Source organism: Electrona antarctica (genome assembly GCF_951216825.1).
Source record: "Electrona antarctica genome assembly, chromosome: 4".
Taxonomy (NCBI): domain Eukaryota; kingdom Metazoa; phylum Chordata; class Actinopteri; order Myctophiformes; family Myctophidae; genus Electrona; species Electrona antarctica.
This window is the reverse complement of record NC_136809.1, coordinates 44,208,678-44,220,472: the sequence shown is the minus strand read 5'-3', so window position 1 is coordinate 44,220,472 and position 11,795 is coordinate 44,208,678. Positions and strand designations below refer to the sequence as shown.

At 45.9% G+C, this 11,795-nt stretch overlaps 1 protein-coding gene across 1 annotated transcript in view; it reads right to left on the bottom strand.

Annotated features, from left to right (window-relative positions):
* The window catches only part of LOC306922491 (adhesion G protein-coupled receptor L3-like), a 214,149-nt gene extending 209,191 nt beyond the window's left edge, over positions 1-4,958 (bottom strand). The window contains exons 1-2 of the mRNA XM_079500133.1: positions 4,846-4,958; positions 4,129-4,214 (exon numbers count right to left, since the gene is read on the bottom strand). The gene's annotated coding sequence lies outside the window, so the exon portion shown is untranslated. The remainder of the gene's footprint in view (positions 1-4,128; positions 4,215-4,845) is intronic.
* Positions 4,959-11,795: the final 6,837 nt, after the last annotated feature.

The window sequence follows — 11,795 nt, the reverse complement described above, 5'->3', positions numbered from 1 at the left end:
GACCAGGATTACTGCATGTTTTTTTGCGAGGGTACCTACCGGGGACACGGGCAGAAATTGCAAACTCAACACAGAAAGAACCTTTCACCAACCCCACCTAAGGTATGGGCGCTGATGAGGAGACAGCAATGTGTCACGTTGCAAGCTTGTAGCTCGGCTATTTTTTGCAGAATGTTCCCCCCAAAACATAAGCACACTGGGGTTGAAGTCGAATGCTGTTGAGGAACTTTAGCTGTCAAAGTGTTCCAGGAGTTCTAAATGGTGACCTTCCAAGTCACAAGCTCACTTCCACCATCTGTTACTGTACTGTTGTGCAATGAACAGACAGATAAAGATTTATACTGTGTAGACTGATGGATAGAGATACTTTAGAGAGACAGTGAGACAGCCAGACAGTCAGACAGCCCAGACAGCCAGCCCAGACAGCCAGCCCAGACAGACACACAGACAGACAGACAGACAGACAGACAGACAGACAGACAGCCCAGACAGACAGCCCAGACAGACAGACAGACAGACAGTCAGACAGACAGTCAGACAGCCCAGACAGACAGACAGACAGACTTTAGGTCGAACTGAAAGTTTGGTTTCCATGGCGACTCCCATCTTATTCCTCAGAGTTTCATCCTCCATTATCTATCTGGTCTAGTGTCTCACAAGCATCTGCTCCATAGGGTGTGTGTGTGTGTGTGTGTGTGTGTGTGTGTGTGTGTGTGTGTGTGTACAGTGCACACACAAGGGATGAAGGCTCAAGTCTACTTTCATTACTCCATCTGCTGAATAGGGAGCAGGCTTATGTCTCAAACATGCACACACATGTGCGCACACACGCACACGCACGCACGCACACACACACACACACACACACACACACACACACACACACACACACACACACACACACACACACACACACACACACACACACACACACACACACACACACACACACACACACACACACACACACACACACACACACACACACACACACACACACACACACACACACACACACACACACACACACACACACACACACACTTGATTCAAAGCCTTCAACTTAGACTGTGCGACGTCTGTGGCAGCAGTGTAGCATTGTTCACAACATGTCACACTATTGTCTTACAACAAAGGCCTCTCCAGTCAAGGCAAAGGTCACAATACAGCACAATAGGCCTGTGTAGGGCTTGGGGGACAGTGCGTGTTTGTGCATGGGCGCATGCACATGTGTCAGTGCATGTTTGCAAGCATGTGTGCGTGCGTGTGTGTGTGTGCATGCGTGTGTGCGTGTGTGCGTGTGTGTGTGTGCGTGCGTGCGTGAGTGTGAGTGTGCGTGTGTGTGCGTAGTGGTGGAAAGTAACATAATACATCATTTTTAGACACTTTTTAGTTTACTTGAGTATTTACAGTTTTCAGTACTTTTACTTCTACTCCACTACATCTTGGATCCAAATGTTGCATTTTTACTCCACTACAATTATTTGAAAACTAGTTACTTTGTAGATTTTGATTATTAGTACAAAACATACATTATAACCACTTCAGCCCTATATAGTTTGGCCATTTGAAAATAGCCGATCTACAAGCTCTGCTATTTTCAAATGATTTTTATACAATTTATACGTTTTAAAACTTATGAAATGGGGCATTCTGCATAATGAGTACTTTCTACTTTTGGTACTTTTAAGTACATTTTGATACCAATACTTTTGCACTTCTACCCAAGTACATTTTTTTAATTCTGGGCTTTTACTTAACAACAGAGTATTTCTTCATTGCAATAGGCCTATTGATACTTTTACTTAAGTAATACATTTGAATACGTTTTCCACCACTGGTCAGTGCATGTTTCCAGTGCATTTGTATGTCTGCGTGTGTGTGTGTGTGTGTGTGTGTGTGTGTGTGTGTGTGTGTGTGTGTGTGCGTGCGTGCGTGCGTGCGTGCGTGCGTGCGTGCGTGCGTGCGTGTGTGTGTCCTGTGCATGGGTGCATGCTTGCATGCGTCCACACGTGTGTACAGCAACAGCACCCACAGAGTCAGCTATGAAACAGATAGGGATCTTATTGCGTCGCATACGCTGCTCTCGTTAGCAGTGAAGTAAATAAAGCTGGGGAGGTTTGTGCAGGAAACACCTGTGTCACAAGAGGCTAACTGCACATCCTCCATTTGAAGAATGATATATCCCCTTTCCTATTGTTCTGTCTTATCACTTGTTTTGGTGCAATAGAGACTAAATACTCTGCTGATATTTAGATGTAGCGTATCAAAGCAAAGCACACTGTGTTATATGAGAGGCGAGGAAGGAAGGCATGTGGACGCACACAAACGCTAACAGGAAATGCATAGAAATTCCCCTTGCACAAACGCACGCACGCACGCACGCACACATGCACGCACGCACGCACGCACGCACGCACATCAATGCCAACATTGTCACAGTTCAAAAATCAAATCAATTTTCCCTTACAATATTAAATTTAACTCCGAAAAATACAAATAAATGTGTGTGTGGGCCTCTGGAAAATTCTATAAATAAAACATTCCCACAATACAGTATGTCCGTATACACGCACAAACACATGTGCACGCGCGCACACACACACACACACACACACACACACACACACACACACACACACACACACACAATCAATCAATAAAGAATTGGATCATCGGATCAGATATGAAAACATGACCTCAGGGTGTACAGTAAAGGCTACAGTATAATTGTTCCACTTGGTGAAGTGATGTCAACGAGGATCCTCTGGCGAGCTGTCAATACGCCTGAACTGCACCCGCCATCAAGTCAATAAATTGAATACGCAATTCATCAGCCCAACTCTAGCAGACAGTATTTCTAATTAAAAAGGAGCTCGTAAATTTGACATTTTACAAGCCCAGCTGAGCTTGTAAACGCACTGTAAATAAGTCGCAGTAAGAGGCTGTACGCGTGGACAACTGAAGGGCTCGGCTAATGCTTTAACTCCTGTTGACATGCAAACGGTATATCTCAACAGTGTATGTACACTCTATCTGTTCTGCACATTGTAAAAAGTTACAATTTAAGACCTTTTTAATACCAAATTAGCCAAATTATGAAATATTACGCAAGACAAAGGCAAACGTTGTGAAAATAGCCGATCTACAAGCTCACAACGCCGGCATGGTCCTGTGTGCACGGTGTGCTACCATTCCACTCTGTTCTTGTCACGCGACATCTTGTAATATTGCCTTCCATTCTGTATTCCGTTTGAAGATCACAGGATCAGCATTAGCAGTTGGAGATGGCACATTTGTTGGGCCAATTAGAGCACAGTCTCGTCACAGCACAGATGGACTTGTGAGATCTCTGGGGAGCAACATGGGCCATATTTTGGTTCTAAGAACGTAGCTATACTCTCTCATGCATTGTGTGCTCGTAGAAATGCACATACAGTATGCATACTGTAGAGTGTGCAAAAAGTAAAATGAAAGGAAAAACATCAGGTGTGCATGTGTGTGCAGCTACTCCCCCTCAGACCCTTATAATAAATGGTAAATGGTAAATGGTGCATTTATATAGCGCCTTTATCCAAGGCGCTTTACATAGATTGTGCATTACATTCACCCATTCACACACACATTCATACACCGATTGCGGCGGAAGCCATGCAAGGTACCAACCAGCACATCGGGAGCAATTTGGGGTTCAGTGTCTTGCCCAAGGACACTTCGACATGTAGACAGGAGGAGCCGGGATTCGAACCGCCGACCCATGGATCATTGGACGACCTGCTCTACCTCCTGAGCAACAGTCACATAATGTGTTCTTAACCAATGAGGTTATGCAGAAACACACAATGAGCCTTGATGTTTAACCACCTGACCAGACAAAGATAAGAGACAATCTACTGTATATACAAGCTTGATGCAACACGCTGGGGGGCTTGTAGATCTGCTAATTTGCTGCACAACACTAGCATCATACGAGTAGTACATTACCTTAAGCAGATAAGGCATTGGGAACGCGCACGCTACGCAGACACACACACACACACACACACACACACACACACACACACACACACACACACACACACACACACACACACACACACACACACACACACACACACAACCTCTTACCTGTTGTAGTGTACTGTACTTTGCCGTGTCAAAGTTGGAGGAAGCCCCTGAGAATCACATTTCAATATCAACCCGGCCTCCAAGTCCTGGAGAGAGAGAGAGAGAGAGAGAGAGAGAGAGAGAGAGAGAGAGAGAGAGAGAGAGAGAGAGAGAGAGAGAGAGAGAGAGAGAGAGAGAGAGAGAGAGAGAGATGATGGTTTATTTCAAGTCCCCATCATCATTCATACACAGTAAAATAGACGTTCTCAGTGTTACTGTAATTTATCTCAGAGAATAACCCTTGTAAGGGTCAATTTTGTTGCATTGGAACACTCTTGGATAAAATGAGCACAGAGGAGTACTGTGTAGCAGAAACAGATATTGAATGGGGTGCGAGACATAAAGACATCTGAATCCCGTTTCACCCGTTTTCCCGTTAAACTGTAATTGCCTGGTTTAAGTGTGGGTGCGTGCGTGTATAGTAGGCCTACATGCGTGTGCGACTGTGCGTGCGTGTGTGCGTGCGTGCTTGCGTGTGTGTGTGTGTGTGAACATTGTGCGTGCGTGTGTGTTCTGCCTTGTAATGACCTGCTAAGTGTCAGAGAATAACAGTCTATAATGGGCTCTCTGGCAGTTTATAGCTGAAGAGCCGCGCGCTCATGCCATGATAGCCGGTTTATATAGGTGACATTTTACAGCGAAATGTCACAGACACTTTTCAGAGAGGAGGATTGTTACCTCCGTTAGTAGAATGCAGAGTGGCTGTTACTCATGCTAAGGGTGTCTTTTATATTAAGCTCTCTGCCTGTGACTTGTCTCCTTCCCTCGTATCTCCTTCATTCCTGCGTTCATCTTCTTTTCTGTAACTCGGAGGTTTCTCAACCTTTTCTGGATCCTGACCCAATGGGCTCTATATGCACACAGAATGACTCTTCCTACCTCGTTCCCCATCCCTACTTCCTTCACAGGTGTTACCGATGATACTAATTAAGGCTCTGCTGTCGTCCCCACCAGAGTACAAGTTCAACTGAGCATTTGTAAAAAACAGGATGACGGCCCAGCCAACTGGGATCAGGGCGTGGGCGAGGACACCCAATCAGGAAGGAGGGGCAGGTCCGGGGCAGGGACCTGTCAATCTCACAGCCACATCTGCATTCAATCATTCACTTATCACTGCCAGCCAACAGTATTCAATCAGTACTCAGGGACTACAGATGGAAATTAGCCTATGGCTAACTCTGGCTCATTTACATGAATTTGCAAAATGACGTGTTGATTAATGTGCATTGTCCCTGTTAAATAAATAAATAAACAAACAAACAAACAAACAAACAAACAAATAAATAAAAGTACCATCTCTCTCTACAACATACCTCCATTCATTTCCTTACATGAAACACAAAAAGTTGGCATTATGCCATCAACACAATGCCATTGTCCTACACTGTTACAATTATTCCCAGATTAACCAAAAATAATAATAATTAACAATACCAATATTAATAATAATAATAATAAATACTCTGAAGGACCGTGGTCCGTAACACCTAGATTAAATTACCGGTATCTAGAAATCATCCCATTACAAGGGGCTGTTATCCCCCGTACTCATCTCATATCTATGGATCAGTAGGTCCCTACTGGCCTACCAGGACGCTCTGGTAGGCTGTTGTCAGCCTTTCTATGGGCAGCCCATTGAGACCAATGTTACTGCATGTGCTGTCACAGGGCGGAGTCACATTGAAACACAGCACGAAACCCCGTTCCAGCAGCCTCGGCAGCATGCCTCGCTAATCATTAGACTTTCAACCACAACGTCCTGGGTTCGAGCTAAAGCGAGGGAGTTGCCGTACCGAACCGAAGGTTGCGAAGTCCACTTCTGCTGACTCATCGCCGTTCGAGTTATGTCCCGATACACACAGAATCGTGAATCTTTTTTGTGTGTGTAACATTGGGCTCAATGGGCTGCCCATAGAAAGGCTGATAACAACCTACCAGAGTCTCCTGGTGGGCCAGCCCCACTGAAAGGCTGACAACAGGCCACCAGTAGGGACCTACTGAACCATTACTATGGGATGACAACAGTGATAAAGCCCATTTCAATAGGACGATGACGTGAAGATCGGCTGCTCTTTATGTTCTTATTTATTGCAGGTATCAAAATGTTAATGTTAGTGTTATATTGACATCTTAATGTTTTGCCAATTCTTTAGGGGCCTACTTGCAATATATTCACCAGTTGAGAATCAAGTGCTGCTCTAACAGTGTTCTCTCTCTCTCTCTCTCTCTCTCTCTCTCTCTCTCTCTCCCCCTCCATGGTGAACTTCACTGCCTCATCTCACCATGCAGGGTCAATCTCAATGCCACTGAGGATTACGGTTGACACCAGTGTGTGTGTGTGTGTGTGTGTGTGTGTGTGTGTGTGTGTGTGTGTGTGTGTTCGCGTGCACGAGCGCTCGTGTGTCCATGCATATTCTGTTGCCAGGATGGCTGGCAGGATGCTGCACGTCTCTATTTAGGCCTTGAAATTTTCCCTTTGCGGTGTCTTTGTCTGAGCGCCACGGAAGGTTAACTGTAGTGTTTCACACAGGTTCTCAAAGACACACGCACGCACGGCCGCACGGCCACACGGCCGCACGCACGCACGCACGCACGCATGCAGTTTCCCATATGCAGACACACAGTGCGAGACAGAGCAGGGCCCTCTGTGAAGCTCTCGGGCAAGGCTGTCCAGTAATTGGGTCTATTAGCCAGTACAGGGGGCCGTGAGCAATATCTCTATGGATGGGTGGGCACAGACTCCAACAAAAGATAGATACACTGTGTGTGTGTGTGTGTGTGTGTGTGTGTGTGTGTGTGTGTGTGTGTGTGTGTGTGTGTGTGTGTGTGTGTGTGTGTGTGTGTGTGTGTGTGTGTGTGCGCGTGTGTGCGTGTGTGTGTGCGTGCGTGCGTGCGTGTGCGCGCACACATGCGTGCATGCGTTCTTATGTGTCTATACGCTACAGTGCAGTAGAAAAGCCAGGGGCACCAGAGCGCTGGTAGGAAGTAAGCTGGGTACTAAGCTCCTCACCAATACCTCACCTTCACTCAAGTCTCTCTCTCTCTCTCTCTCTCTCTCTCTCTCTCTCTCTCTCTCTCAGAACACGCCATGCATTATTCACACCAAACTGGCCAGCGATGGAGGGATCAATGCATGGACAGAGGAGAGGAAAGCAGGGCTTTTTGGGATGCAGAGGGGGAAGACAATGGTTTGTATGGGCGGGAGAGAGAGAGGCAGAGCGGAATGAGATTTTTCATTAGGACTCATTTGTGTGAATCAGGGATAAGGACAAAGGGAGGTAGGAGGAGAAGATTAAGGATGGTAGCTGGGTTACTAAAAGTGAACACCTCTAACTCTCGCCGCCTGCCTCATCAGGCCACTATGCTGTGGTGGTATAGAACCACCTTCAAGACAAAATGCGTAGAACCTCATGTGTGAGATGGCCTGGTGAATACTTTGACAGCCAGAGAGATTTGTATTGGACGGCTGTGGCTCAGGAGGTAGAGCAGGTCGTCCGCGGGTCGAATCCCGGCTCCTCCTGTCCACATGTCGAAGTGTCCTTGGGCCAGACACTGAACCCCACATTGCTTCCGAATGTCCGCCGCTTCAACTCTAAATCGCTTTGAGCACTTGGAAAAGCGCTGTAAAAAATTTAATTAATTTTGAATTGCAATAGTATACACGCCATATAGTCAAATCCTGCATGTTAATTTAACTCTGAGATCGAAACCAAATTGACCCGACCCCGTCAATTTGTAACAAATGTACTAATGCACATTAGTAAATTAGCATGCGTTTACTTTGCAGGGCAATATAAATTAACACTGAGGATTTTGCTGTGCAGAAAAACGGTGGGTCTGCTCTAATCAGTAACTAACAAGACCACAAGTGTGCGAGCCCCACTATAGCGCCCCCTAGAGACCACGCCGCTCCTTACACCCCACGGGAACAAGTCATGCAAGACCCACTATAGCGCCCCCTAGAGACCACGCCGCTCCTTACACCCCACGGGAACACCGTGGTTTGAACTGACTGACCAGCGTTACTGTCCCTTGAGCCCTGCATTCTCATTAGTGGAGCTAAAAATAAGCAATAAAGGAAGACAAAAAAGGAAAGGGGAATTCAAAGAGAGAGAGAGAGAGAGAGAGAGAGTGTGTGTGTGTGTGTGTGTGTGTGTGTGTGTGTGTGTGTGTGTGTGTGTGTGTGTGTGTGTGTGTGTGTGTGTGTGTGTGTGTGTGTGTGTGTGTGTGTGTGTGTGTTTGGGGGAATTGTGTAATCCCCGATATTGTGAACAACAGAAAACCCTTTCAAGTGAACTCAAATTAAGTGCCATAATTAAAAGCTACTATCTGCCTTTAAAACAGAGACCAAGTACTTATTAGGGTGGCGCTAAAGAGGAAAGGCCACGTGGTTGCCTAAATCAGTGGGGTTCATCCTCGGGGAGCAGCGCATAAGCACTCATTGGTTGCAATCCATCCATTTGATGTGAACATAGGTTTTGGACATTTTGTGTGGCGCTAGTCTAGAGGAAACGCCAGCGATGGCAAGTGATCCATTTTTAAAAATGTTTTTTTTTTTTGGCTTTCGCCTTTATTTTATATATTTTATGGAGGGACAGACAGTAGGCTGACAGGAAATGGGGAAAGAGATGGGGGGAAGACATGCAGTAAAGGCCGTTGGGATCGGGAGTCGAACCCGCTGCACACTGCCAGACTTGATTACCAGCCAAGGTGCCTGGACCATTGAGCCATGGCCCAGGCCAAGTGATCCATTTTTATTTTATTTATTTTTTGTATGGTAGCATCGGTGCCAGCGAGCTTACGGATTCACATGAAAGGGTATTTCCCATGTCAACGGCAGCGGGAGTCAGCAACACCAGAGGCTGTGTGGATGCGTTCAGAAAAGAATGGGAGATATGTTTGGTACAAATAGGGGTGAGAGGTTTAGTATGAGCGGTTCCACTGAGAACGAGGCATGGATCGGGGGGTGGCTCGCAAGAACAGATTGAGAAAGCTTTGGCCGGCGAAATGTTGAAAGGTTAAGGCTTTAAACGGCGGATGGGTTGGGGAGATGACAGGGAGAGAGTTTTGGATGGGGAGTCTGTGAGGGGCTTAGCAGACAGAGAGCGGCGGATAAAGAGGAGACGAGCAGGGTTTTGTGAGACTCTAGTAGCCCGTGATATTATTGGAGGAGTGTCAACATCATCCTGAGATGAACTTGAAGTAGCTTTCACATGATAGATGCTGACCCCTTTTCTCACAGTGAAGCAATGGCGCTTTCAATTAAGAGAGGTGGTGGACGTATTGATGCCCCATGTCATCCCATTACTCATAAGCCTACACAACCGGGATGGCTATACAATGCAGCTTTCGTGTGCGGCCCTTTGTAATTGTGCTCTGGGCAATAGATTACAGGCACTGGACACCAGAAATTGTTTTGACGCCTATTGTTTGAGATTTATTCCGCTTCCCAGTGACTCATTGTGGAGCCTTCATTTAAAGGGTGGGGCACACTAAGTTCATTTTAAAACCACAATTCTCCCCCTGGGCTTAGACAGATTCAAGCACAAGGAATATGGAGCAATAGTGTACATGGTCTACCCAGGCGTAAAATTAAAGACTCTTGTCTAGGTCCCCCACATAAATCTTACATCGAGAGAGAGGGGAGAGAGAGAGAGAAAGAGAGAGCGAGAGAGAGAGAGAGAGAGAGAGAGAGAGAGAGAGGGAGAGAGAGAGAGAGGGAGAGGGGGAGAGAGAGAGAGGGAGAGGGGGAGAGAGAGAGGTGGTGGGAGGGGGGGGGGGGGGGTGGTGGGCAGGAGTATTGAAACAAAAAGTGGATGATTTGTCCAACTATTGTGAATCGCTGAACTGCACACAACCCTGGGACAATGAGCTGGGACAGTGCGCTTCCACACACGGTCGCCCTCACACATGCATCCATGTGGCCCACATCACTTCAAGCATAAAACGAGTGTACAGTAATTGCCAGACTAGGCTTTAACACAAAGATCGGGTTATGGATACGCAGCATAATTCATCAAAGTCTCGCTTCCACTACACCCTTACGGTAAGACGTCGTGGTACGGGTCCCGGTCCAATTTGCGCTCGCTCTCTCGCCGTGACACACGTGATGGATGCTGTCTCATCTATCACACATACACACATGGAGGGAGGGAGCCAATCAGAGCATTCAGAACGACCATCACCGTTGTACGCGGGGTACACACGGACCATTTCTCAGACAGTTAGAGAACAGACACTTGGTCCGTGTAAGTGATTACTGTGGGCCCGTAGGCCATAGTGACACCCATCCCTCACGCTACAGCACGGTATGACACACGCTAACACAGCTTCGCAACCTCCATGGATAGTGACATGATTTTATTGAAAAGCTGATGCATGACAATACATGTAATAATGCATGTAATGGCCTTCATCGGTTTTTCAGCCCACCAACTGCCCCGCAAATAAATTCAGGTCTCTCCGAGAAGAGATAACTACCAATCACCGCAAGGGGAATCGACCATTGGTCAACAGAGTGCTGTATTTCCAATATATATATATAGCTTTTTCTTCAGCTGTTTAATAACTGAATCGCTTTTAATCACAACAAATCTAAATCATTTTCGAAAATAGCTGGAGTTCAAAATGTGTCAGAGCGCGAAGCATTGTGAGCTTGTAGATCTGTTATTTTGGGAAGTCAGGGTTAAAGTGTTTTCCAGTGCCAATCTGTATAGTTACGGATTGCAGAGGCCTTTTTGACTCAAATGTGCATTCAACGTGCAAAATGGGACATTTTTAAGCTCGTCTTGAAAGCAGTATTTGGCTAAAACGGATGATTATCTTGATCCCAACGTCCCCGAGGGATGATCACATTGTGACTGACCAGTTGTTTGTCAAATCTATAGTGGGCTCAGCTCAGCTCTACCGTTTCGGATTAGATTCGTCTTGTGTGAGAAGGTGTGTTCCCTTTGGGATGATCTATAAAGTGGATGGAGATAGCCAAAAACCCTGCATTACTTGGAATCCTTCGTGATAATGTAGTAGTAGGTAAACAAATTAGGTTATGGTGTCATCTGGCAAATATAACTGGATGTAGTAGAACTATTTTGAGGCAATAGTTCTACTAGCAGGAAGGCAAAATATGTCTACTACGACAACGATTCAGGGCTGTGAGACACTAATAACATTAATATAAACCAACTTAAAGTATGCTACTCTAGTGTACATTGATCCAAGCCGAAACACAATCAACTGAATGAATAATCATTAAAGTAAACATGCTAACGAAATGAACATGGTCAGGTGGACACTTTCAAGATTTTCAAGTGAGCCAGAAAAGGTTGGGAACTAACTGTTCTAGTAAATAATCCAGACTAAAATATAAAGTAGTGTGGGATCTGCAAGGTTATGTACCAACTGGAATACAAACATGTTGATAGGTGGCGTTTTATGTTTGTGTTTTAAATTAATCTCACAATTTCCATGTAGAGTAATCCTCCAGCTGAAAACTCTGCACTAAAACATGCCTGTGTTTGCTTCCACATCGCCTTACTGAATAGCATGAAGTGCAGATACCATTACAAACCAAAATACGCCGCTGTTTGGTAAGGAGGGGAGGGGGGGGGGGGGGGGGGATAACAGGAAAT